The following is a 10,933-nucleotide window of genomic DNA, read 5'->3' as shown; positions in this document are numbered from 1 at the left end:
TAAAATATATTTATTATCTTCCAAAAACCAACAAAAATCTTCCAAACCTACATAATTACAAATTATATATCTTTAACCAACACAAATCATTCTCAAAAACCTACTAAACAATAACAAAACCCAAGATTAATAACATCTTGGGGAGCATCCTCCCTCCCCCTCCCCTCTACACACCAACACCATAATGTCACTCAGGGCCATCTCCCTGCACCTAACTCCCTCCCTTCATATCCTTAGCCAAATCCATCAACTGTCTGTCCAGCTTCTCCAGAGGCGTTAAAGAAGAAAAGGCAGAAGAAAAGGAGGAAGTCCCCGAAGGTCCTGCCCCCTCTCCCCCCCCCCCATCCACGGGCTCCACTCTTTTTTCCTTCTTCTTTTTACTCAAAGGCGCCAAAAGTTCACCTTTCTCCCTTGCCTTATCCTCCTCCAGGTAAAGACTATTCCGCCTCAACCTATCTCTATGCTTCCTCTCACATATTTCCAGCTCCCTCCTAAATTCCCTTTCCCCCAACATCTCACCTTCCAGCTTCAACATTGAAAAAATCCTGTTATATTTCACACTCCCCCAGGTCCTTATCATCCCTTCCACCTTCTCCATCTCAAACATTTTTCCTATGATCAGCCTTTTTTCCTCCTCTATCCTTAGCTCTGCTGTTTTTTGTGATCTCACCCCTCCCTTCCCCTCCTCTTTCCCCTTCTCCTTCCTTTTCTCTCCTTTTCCTTCCTTCCCCTCCTCCTCCTCTTCCCCGACTACCTCTTCCTCCATATCTTCCTCCTCTGCCCCCTTCACCTCTCCATCCGCCCCCGCCACCTCTCCTTCCTTCCCATCTCTACCCTCCATCTTCCCAGACAAACCCTTCTCCCTTACCTCCTTCTCAGACTCCATTATCACCCTCTCATATTCCCCTGCCTTCCAGCCCTTTACTGGCCCCTTCTTCTCTACCCTCTCCCTCACCATTCTAAGAACTTCTTTTTTCTGTCCCATGTCCAACTCCAACTCCTCCTCCTCCTCTGCTTCTTCGATTTCGACCACCACTCCTTCTGTCCCGACTCCCACTCCTTCTGTCCCAACCACTACTCCTTCTGTACCAGCCACCACTCCTTCTGTCCCAGCCACCACTCCTTCTGTCCCAGCTCTCTTCTCCTCTTCTCTCTCTGGCTCCTTCTGTGCAGTTCCTCCCTCTCCGCCACCACCTTCTGCGCGCTCCTCTCCTCTTCTACCCCCATCCCCTGCTCTCGCTCCCCCCCCAGCTGCAGACGCGTATGACCTTTGCCGAGCCGGGCAGTCTCGCCACAGGTGCTCCACCGAGCCACACCCATGACATGCCTTAGGCTCGGCACAGTCCCTCGCCTCGTGTCCRTCAGACCCACAGAACCTGCACTTTCTTGTACTACACGAGGCGAGGGTATGTCCATAGGCCATACAACGCCTGCAAAACGGGGGCTGACGTGCGTAATGCAACGTCCCCCTGTCAGCCCCCAGGGAGAACATCGCAGGAGGATGGAGGTAACCACCTTCCCCCCTCGGGTCCTCCCTGAGGAGTGCCTGGAAACTTCTCCTCCCAGTCCAAAATCCCAGCGAGTCGTCCCTGAGAAGCCTTGCCGACGAACACTGTCCATATATCGCCCCAAAAGGCCCTCACATCGTCATCCTTCACATGAGGATTGTACATAGTCACAGCAACCACTCTAAAGTTACTCTTGCCAGGCTCGTAACTTCATAAAAGCTCAACGGCCTTGTCTTACTTAAATCTTCGCCTTCTTAAGATTTCTCCATGCTTCTCCTCAGTATGAAAAGTCACATCCCAAAGCCCTCTCCATAGGATTGTCCTGAAGGCATAACACATCCTTTACCTCGAGCTTCAGTAAACCATTAATATGGTTCTTCCAAATGCTCCCTCCCAATTGCTCCAACTTTCCCCTCCATGCGAACCATCGCATTAGCTACACCAATCATCCTCTGCTGAAATGTCCCGACTTGTTAAATTACTACGTGCCATTTCTAAAAATAAAATGCACGTTTTTAAACCAACACAACAAAAACGCTCTCCCAAGAAGCTAGTCAATCCAAATATACCGCCTTGAAACAAGGATACCTTCCTCTCAAAAACCTTATCGCCCCTCCTATCTCCGACCTTTCGACTCAGCGAGCTCTTGGGCACCTCGTACCAAGCTTGATCTGAGCCAAAAAGCCGAGAAGCGATAACCCACAAATGGACCCCTGCGCCCGCCGGGCACCCGGGGGGCTCGGCAGACTTTGGCGGTTTGGCAAAAGGTGGCCCTCCCCACCCACTCACTCACCCACCCACCCCACCCACCCACCCACCCACCAACCAACCAACCAACCAACCTTTCCCTGGCGACAGACAGACAGACAGACAGACAGACAGACAGACGACAGACGACAGACAACAGACAGAAATGCGGGGTTTTTTTGTTTTTTAAGTCGCCAATGCGTCTTTAAGTCACTAGCTCTTGAACTCAATTGCCCTTAGCGACAACTTGGAGTGGAAAAATACACCGGTCTCGTCCATGATTGAAGTCAAAAAGTCTCGGCGGTGGGTGGCGTCATCATCTCTGTCAATTTCTCTTGAAACAGATATACCGGGCTCTGCCAGAAGCAAAGCCCTTCCAAAAATACTTGAACTCATAAGTGTTCCTCTCCACGGAAGTCTTTAGTAAAAGGCGAAAGGCTTGTGCGTAATGAAGAGAAACCAGAGTCGTATGGAAGTCAGAGGTCGGGTTCCGAGGCATACTCTGTGCATACTAGGCTGGGACTCGCGGGTGGTGGGGTCGGTCACCCAACCCACTCTGCCAACTTGTGTGGGTAAAAAGTCACAGACAGACAGACAGACAGACAGACAGACAGACAGACAGACAGACAGACCTCACTCACTCACTCACTCACTATCCTGACCAACGTTTTTTTTTTTTTTTTTTTTTTAAGTAAAATGGCGGGAAACGGGGGAACCCACGAAAGCGCTTCGCCCTACTTCCACTTTGGATTTTTTCTTTCCTTTTCTTTCCTTTCTTCTTCTGCCAGCTGTTTACACAGCTTTGTGTCTTTCTTTCCTTGACAACGGGAGAAATGTGTTGCACCGTTCCCGGAGGTACTGCAATACCGGGTCGATGCGTGAGCGACGGAGCAAGCCCCATTTCCGACTCCCTGTTCGAAAAATCCATTTAATAGTAGTCCCCCGATGGGGACGTATCAGATAATTAAACTGATAAGAACAGATTTTTTTTTTTTTTTTTTTTATAAAATATATTTATTACCATCAAAACCAACAAAAATCTTCCAAAACTTACACAATTACAAACTATATATCTTTAACCAAACCAAAATATTCTCAAAAACCTACTAAAACTATAACCAATACAAAAATAAAAACTAACACATCTAGGGGAGCATCCTCCCTCCCCCTCCCCTCTCCCATCTACCCACTAACAAAAATGTCACTCAAAGCCTACTTCCGACCCCTGCCTCCCTAGCCATTTCCTCCAACTGACGGTCCACTTCCTCCAAACGAGAAAGAGAGGTAGCCCCCGAAGGTCCTGCCACCTCTCCCCCCTCCCCACCACCTCTCCTCTTCCCGCTTTCTATAGGTTCCACCTTCTTCTTCTTTTTCATCTTTTGTACTAGCACCAAGGGGGTCCTTCTCTCCCCTGCCTTATCCGCCTCTGTGAACAACCCCATCTCTCTCATTTTCTCTCCAAATTCTCTCTCATATTTTCTGAGTGTCCTCTTAAATTCCCCCTCCCCCATCCCCATAACCTCCTTCTTTAATTCTATAAACACCCTTTTACATTCCTCATCCTCCCATCCCTCCACCGGCCCTCTCTCCCTCGTCATCTCCATCATTCTCCCATATATTATTCTTTTTCCCTCCTCATCCCTCTTCCATTCTGTCCAATCTGGTTTCTCCACTCCCCCCCCCTCCTCTATCCCCTTCTCCTTCCTTTTCTCTCCTTTTGCCTCCCCCTCTGCCCCGACCTCCTCTCCTTCCATCTCCTCCTCCTTTCCTTCTTCCCCAGCCACTTCCCCTTCTACTCTGGCCCCTTCCATCCCGGCCACCACTCCTTCTGTCCCAACCACTACTCCTTCTGTCCCAGCTACCACTCCTCCTGTCCCAGTCACCATTCCTTCTGTCCCAGTCACCACTCCTTCTGTCCCAGCTCTCTTCTCCTCTTCCTCCTCTTCTCTCTCTGTCTCCTTCGGTTCCGTTCCTCCCTCTCTGCCACCACCTTCTGCGCGCTCTTCTCCTCTTCTACCCCCATCCCCCGCTCTCGCTCCCCCTCCAGCTGCAGACGCGTATGACCTGTGCCTAGCCGGGCAGTCTCGCCATAGGTGCTCCACCGAGCCACACCCATGACATGCCTTAGGCTCGGCACATTCCCTCGCCTCGTGCTCGTCAGACCCACAGAACCTGCACTTTCTATTCCTACACGAGGCGAGAGTATGACCGTAGGCCATACAACGCCTGCAAAACGGGGGCTGACGTGCYTAATGCAACGTCCCCCTGTCAGCCCCCAGGGAGAACATCGCAGGAGGATGGAGGTAACCACCTTCCCCCCTTGGGTCCTCCCTGAGGAGGGCCTGAAAACCTCTCCTCCCCGTCCAGAAACCTAAAGAGTCCCTGTGGAGCCTGGCTGAGGATACCCTGTCCATCCACCTCCCCAGGAAGGCCCTCACCTCTTCGTCCTTGACATGTGGGTTGTACATAGTCACTGTTACTAGCCTGAAATTATTCTTTGCCAGGCTAGTAACTTTATAAAGGCATATCAGCCTTTCTCCTTCCATTGCCTTCGTCTTCCTCATGATTTCATCATGCATCTCTTCTTTATAAAATGTCACGTCATACCCCTTTTCCATCGGGTTATCCTGGAAACAAAAGACCTCCTCCACCTTCACCTTCAGGATTGTCATCAGAACACCCTTCGCAAAAGTCTCTCTCCCAATTGGTTCAACCTCCTTATCCTTCCATGCGAATCTCACTGTATTCGCCCATCCTACCACCGGAACAAACCTGCTCGGTGTATCTCTCTCCATTTCTCCACAAAATGCTCTCAAAAGAAGCCACTTGAAAATACCAGAAAACCCGGGAAAAACCCGCCACCGATTCCTATGAACCAAAATCAATGCTTCCTCCCTCCGGGCTTCCCTCGACCTTCTGACTCAGCGAGCTCTGGGCACTCGGACCAAAGCTTGATCTGAGCCAAAAGGCCGAGAAGCGATAACCCACAAATGGACCCCTGCGCCCGCCGGGCACCCGGGGTTCTCGGCAGACTTTGGCGGTTTGGCAAAAGGTGGCTCCTCCCCACCCACCCACCCACCCACCACTCACCCACTCACCCACCCACCCAACCAACCTTTCCCTGGCGACAGACAGACAGACAGACAGACAGACAGACAGACAGACAGACAGACAGAAATGCGGGTGTTTTTTTGTTGTTGTTTTTTTTAGTCGCCAATGCGTCTTTAAGTCACTAGCTCTTTGAACTCAATTGCCCTTAGCGACAACTTGGAGTGAAAATACACCGGTCAGTCCGATTGAAGTCAAAAAGTCTCGGTGGGGGCGTCATCATCTCTGTCAATTTCTCTTGAAACAAGATATACCCGGCTCTGCCAGAAGCAAAGCCTTCCAAAAATACTTGGAACTCATAAGTGTTCCTCTCCACGGAAGTCTTAGTAAAAGCGAAAGGCTTGTGCGTAATGAAGAGAAACCAGAGTCGTATGGAAGTCAGAGGTCGGGTCCGAGGCATACTCTGTGCACTACTAGGCTGGGACCTCGCGGGTGGTGGGTTCGGTCACCAACCCACTCTGCCAACTTTGTGTGGGTCAAAAGTCACAGACAGACAGACAGACAGACAGACAGACAGACAGACAGACAGACTCACTCACTCACTCACTCACTCACTCACTCACTCACTATCCTGACCAACGTTTTTTTTTTTTTTTTTTTTTTTTTAAGTAAAATGGCGGGAAACGGGGGAACCCACGAAAAGCGCTTCGCCCTACTTCCACTTTGAGTTTTTCTTTCCTTTTCTCCTTTTCTTCTTCTGCCAGCTGTTTACACAGCTTTGTGTCTTTTCTTTCCTTGACAACGGAGAAATGTGTGTTGCACCGTTCCCGGAGGTACTGCAATACCGGGTCGATGCGTGGAGCGGACGGAGCAAGCCCCATTTCCACTCCCTGTTCGAAAAATCCATTAATATGTAGTCCCCCGATGGGGGACGTATCAGATATTAAACTGATAAGAACAGATACTACACTTGATCTGAGCCAAAAGGCCGAGAAGCGATAACCCACATGAGGCCCCTCGCCCGCCGGGCACCGGGGTTCTTCGGCAGACTTTGTGCGCGTTTGGCAAAAGGTGGCTCCTCCCCACCACCCCACCCACCCACCCACTCACCCACTCCCACCCCACCAACCAACCTTTCCCTGGCGACGAACAGACAAGCAACGAGACAGACAGACAGACAGACAGACAGACAGAAATGCGGGTGTTTTTTTGTTGTTGTTTTTTTTTAAGTCGCCAATGGTCTTTAAGTCACTAGCTCTTTGAACTCAATTGCCTTAGCGACAACTTGGAGTGGAAAATACACCGGTCAGTCCGATTGAAGTCAAAAAGTCTCGGCGGTGGGGTGGCGTCATCATCTTTCTGTCAATTCTCTTGAAACAAGATATACCGGGCTCTGCCAGAAGCAAGCCCTCTCCAAAAATACTTGAACTCATAAGTGTTCCTCTCCACGGAAGTCTTTAGTAAAAGGCGAAAGGCTTGTGCGTAATGAAGAGAAACCAGAGTCGTATGGAAGTCAGAGTCGGGTTCCGAGGCATACTCTGTGCACTACTAGGCTGGGACCTCGCGGGGGGGTGGTCGGTCACCCAACCCACTCTGCCAACTTGTGTTGGGTCAAAAGTCACAGGACAGACAGACAGACAGACAGACAGACAGCAAGACAGACAGACAGACTCACTCACTCACTCACTCACTCACTCACTCACTCACTATCCTGACCAACTTTTTTTTTTTTTTTTTTTTTTTAAGTAAAAGGCGGAAACGGGGGAACCACGAAAAGCGCTTCGCCCTACTTCCACTTTGGATGTTTTTCTTCCTCTTTCTTTCCTTTCTTCTTCTGCCAGCTGTTTACACAGCTTTGTGTGTCTTTTCTTCCTTGACAACGGGAGAAATGTGTTGCACCGTTCCCGGAGGTACTGCAATACCGGGTCGATGCGTGGAGCGGACGGGAGCAAGCCCCATTTCCGACTCCCTGTTCGAAAAATCCATTTAAATGTAGTCCCCCGATGGGGACGTATCAGATATTAACACTGATAAGAACAGATTTTCTTTTGCGAAAGTTTTATTAGACAATCCTTTAAAAACAGCTCATACATTTTTTAACATCATTTATAACACTAAAAAAACGGCAATAAGCATTAAACACAGCATGGAAATTACATTACATTTAATTGTTAAAAAGTTCACTGTGTTATAAACCAATTGAAAACAACCATGAGATAAAAGTACTTTCCTTGTAAAAACATCGAATCTGTAAAGCCATTTAAAATGTGTACGAATTTGATGTTTACACAGAAAGTAAAACATTTTTAAGACATGGAAAACATGTTAAAAGGTCACTTGTTAAAAAAGTGTCTTCGTCCCTTGTGTACGGAGCGGGGTGAGTCCTTATCATAACTTGCCTCATCTGCTCCTCTGAATAAAGCCACCGTCCCGTCTCTTCGGGCCAGAGGAGATCCCTCCCCTAGGCGCTATCGCCCTTAGGCGCCGCCGCGCTGTCAGGCCGTGGCCGCCGGGACCTAGGTGTTGTGAGGGGACCCTTCGCTTGGGTCGAGGCCCCCTCCTCCTGTACCACCCGCAGGGCTTCCGTGGCTAATTCCATTAGGCCACTGCCTGAGGTGTGGTTCTCTATGCGTTTTGCTAACCAGCAGGTTACGGGAGGACCACAGAGCGTCCTTCAGGCGCACTGTAGGGTGTGAGGGCCAGACTTTGGTGAAGGCCTTGCCGTATCGAGTAGGGATAGGCCTTCGGCCCACCCCGTACAGCACCAGCTGAGAGGCGTTAGGTCCTCCCCTGCTGGTAGACACGGAGTGATCAGGGGCCTGCTTCCTTCCACAGGGTCCCTGGCGGCTTGCACTCACAGAGCAGGTGCCTCACCGACACCTCTTGGCCGCAGCCTGGTCGGGGGGCACGCGGATGTTCTCGCCATGCCCCGTGAGGCATAACGCCCTGACCGGAGGGATCTCTCGTGGGCGACCATCCACGACAGGTCCGGTGCGATTCAGGAGAGCAGGATGGGCCACATTACGCCAAACCGTTGTGGGCTCGCCTATAGCAAGCCCGCGTTACTGGACACACTGTTCCCGATCCTGCACAAGAGAGAGAAGAGAGCGGTTTAGTTAAAAACGTGACTGCTTCTTTTTCCAGTTTAAAATGTCTTAAAAATTTCTGGAGCTGGGCGTAGTGGAGTGGGAGCAGAAAGGAACGCGGGCTCGCAGGTCGACTGGGATCAGCCCCAGAGTCCTGAGTAAGATCCCAGCCAGAACCGTGCGAGGGCCTGGTCTTGTTGTTGACCGGGGAGGTGGCAAGAGTCAGATGTAGCGCTGTATAGCGGCTGCCCAGGAACAAATAGGGGTCAGGCAAGCCTTTCCCCCCTTGACCTGGGCCTCTTGACCACCTCCCTCCTCAGCCTCTCCCACTTGCTTCCCCACAGGAATAAAACAGCATCCGGTCCAGAGCTAAAAGAGTTGTTCGTGGGGGATAAAAAAACAGAACTGATTAATAAAAGAACAGGTAAAATCACAGCCTTGATGATTAAAAACCTGCCCTCAAAATGTCAGTGCGTCTCACCCCAAAAACCCAGTCTCTGTCTTACAGTCCCTAAAATCCCGTCCAATTGCCACTACCTCCTCCTCCCTGTCAAATTTTACCCCCAAGAACCCCTTATGTCCGTCATTTTAATGTCAGTGGTAGTCTGGTCAAGTTCTGGTCTGCCCACGGTCCGAAGAATTGGGCCTCTGTCTTGTTCCTAGTTCAGTCTCGCCCCAGAGGCTGTCCGTACCAGTCAGTCCTGTCCAGGGTCCTGTCAACAGATAAAAGGTCGGCATAAATAGTTTGACGTCGTCCATAAAAAAACGCACTTGGCAGTCATCCCCCCACTCCCCGGGATACCCACCCCTGTATCCGTTGGTCCCTTCTCAAGACCTGTGCCAGTGCTCAATGCACGCAACCAAACAGGAGGAGATAATGGACAGCCCTGACGGACGCCACCCAGTGTACTCCCACGCTCTTGACAAATGCCCATTACCAGGATTCTGCTGGTGGATGTCCCTTATACAGCAATCCGCACCCAAGCTAGAAACCATTTCCGGGAACCCCATTTTTGCCAGTACCTTGAAGAGTACTGGGTGCGAGGCCGATCAAAGGCTTTCTCAAAATCTAAATTTAGGACTTAAGCCGCATGTTTCTGTCTCTCGCATAACAGATGGCATCTCTGATCAGTACTAGGCTGTCCGTGATCTTCCTCCCGGAAGATGGCACAGGCTTGATCCGGGTGGATCACCTCCCCTAAAAACAGAAGACATTCTGAGTGTTAAAACTTTGGTAAAAAGTTTACAATCAAAAATTATAAAAGGGGTGATCGGTCTCCAGTTTGTTCAGGTCAGTCCTTCAGTTTTCTTCGTGTAATAAGGTCACGATTCCTACTCTAAAACTGTCAGGTAGACCTGTCAAAGTTGTTCGAAGTCAGTAAAAACAGTCAAAAGTTCGTCTCGGCTAAAAACAATCCAAAAGTACGACTAAAACTCCAAGGGCGAGGCCGTTCCTCCCCGGTTGAATTTACCCCTCTTAAAAATGTCTCATCCTTCGTCGTAGTTCATTGTCATGTTGTCAGGCTCTTTTGTTAGGTCAGTCCTTGCTTGGGTTACGGTCCTTGTCAATGTATGTTAAAACGTCCCCATAATCTCACTCACATACATCTTTTACCCCGAACAGTTCCCCATAAAAATCCTCGACTACTCCTTTAATTCTTCTGTGTCTGTTTTTAAAACCCATCTTTTATTCTTTTACCCCGTCATTGACCTACCCTTGCATAACTATCTTCTTAAAAAAGTATCTAGTACAACTTCTCCCCCTCTTCTAATTCCCTTTTCCTTGCTTCTTATAAATAACCCCCTTGCTCTTATGTTCTGCTAAAAAATGCCATTCCTTTCTTTACTTCTTTTTATTCTTGGTTAAAATCAAAGCCCTTGCATAGGTTAAAATACCGCCTTCCATATTCCAATCTCTTCGAGCCCAGTCCCAACATGCGCTATCTGTTTCTTACGTTTCTCTCTTTTCCTATCTCTCTGAAGAAGGTCCTCGTCAACCCTTCACCATTCCCACCACTGTGCTCGTGTATCGAAAGAAGTCCTGTAGCGTCTGCCACTGGCAGAACTGCTCCCTGTACTGACTAACTACTCTATCATCTTCTAAAAGGGAGCAGTTTCAGTTTTCCAGGCCCTCGTCCCTACAATCACACCCGAAGTTAGTGAAAGGTGCACGTCAGCATTACGTGATCTGAGAAGAAAGCAGGGTTATTCTTAGCATCGTTGGGGGGATAGTCCCAGTAAACAGTAGTCAAAATGCGAGAGGCTCTGGTGCCGGCAACCACTGGTCCAGGTGAAAGCCCTCCTCTCTTGGATGCAGGTTTTTAAAACAGTCAGTGAGTTTAAAAATCCACTACGCAAACCCTTGCATATAAATAACGCTTGACACTATCTTACCTTAAATATCTTCACTCTGACGCCCACTCTCCTGTCTGCTAACTACTCTCAAAACACAATTAAAATCTCCCACCCACACATCTAGACGGATCCCTCCCCAAGCATGTGGGATGCAGTCTTCTAAAAGTGTTGCAACGGTCATGCTTTGTT

General features: G+C 49.4%; 4 non-coding genes and 2 pseudogenes across 4 annotated transcripts; all 6 read right to left on the bottom strand.

The window, feature by feature from the left end:
* Nucleotides 1-2,607: 2,607 nt before the first annotated feature.
* LOC112077790 (U5 spliceosomal RNA) lies at nt 2,608-2,723 on the bottom strand. The gene has a single exon (XR_002895498.1). It is a non-coding gene; the product is annotated as a U5 spliceosomal RNA (small nuclear RNA).
* A 365-nt stretch (nt 2,724-3,088) lies between these two features.
* Nucleotides 3,089-3,269, bottom strand: LOC112077789 (U2 spliceosomal RNA; annotated as a pseudogene).
* A 2,350-nt stretch (nt 3,270-5,619) lies between these two features.
* Nucleotides 5,620-5,733, bottom strand: LOC112077787 (U5 spliceosomal RNA). The gene has a single exon (XR_002895497.1). It is a non-coding gene; the product is annotated as a U5 spliceosomal RNA (small nuclear RNA).
* Nucleotides 5,734-6,114: 381 nt separating this feature from the next.
* LOC112077786 (U2 spliceosomal RNA) lies at nt 6,115-6,303 on the bottom strand. The gene has a single exon (XR_002895496.1). It is a non-coding gene; the product is annotated as a U2 spliceosomal RNA (small nuclear RNA).
* A 388-nt stretch (nt 6,304-6,691) lies between these two features.
* LOC112077791 (U5 spliceosomal RNA) lies at nt 6,692-6,808 on the bottom strand. The gene has a single exon (XR_002895499.1). It is a non-coding gene; the product is annotated as a U5 spliceosomal RNA (small nuclear RNA).
* Nucleotides 6,809-7,191: 383 nt separating this feature from the next.
* Nucleotides 7,192-7,364, bottom strand: LOC112077788 (U2 spliceosomal RNA; annotated as a pseudogene).
* Nucleotides 7,365-10,933: the final 3,569 nt, after the last annotated feature.

This window comes from Salvelinus sp. IW2-2015, unplaced genomic scaffold (genome assembly GCF_002910315.2).
Source record: "Salvelinus sp. IW2-2015 unplaced genomic scaffold, ASM291031v2 Un_scaffold4914, whole genome shotgun sequence".
Lineage (NCBI taxonomy): Eukaryota > Metazoa > Chordata > Actinopteri > Salmoniformes > Salmonidae > Salvelinus > Salvelinus sp. IW2-2015.
The sequence above is the reverse complement of the archived record's forward strand: the minus strand, read 5'-3'. Positions and strand labels throughout refer to the sequence as shown.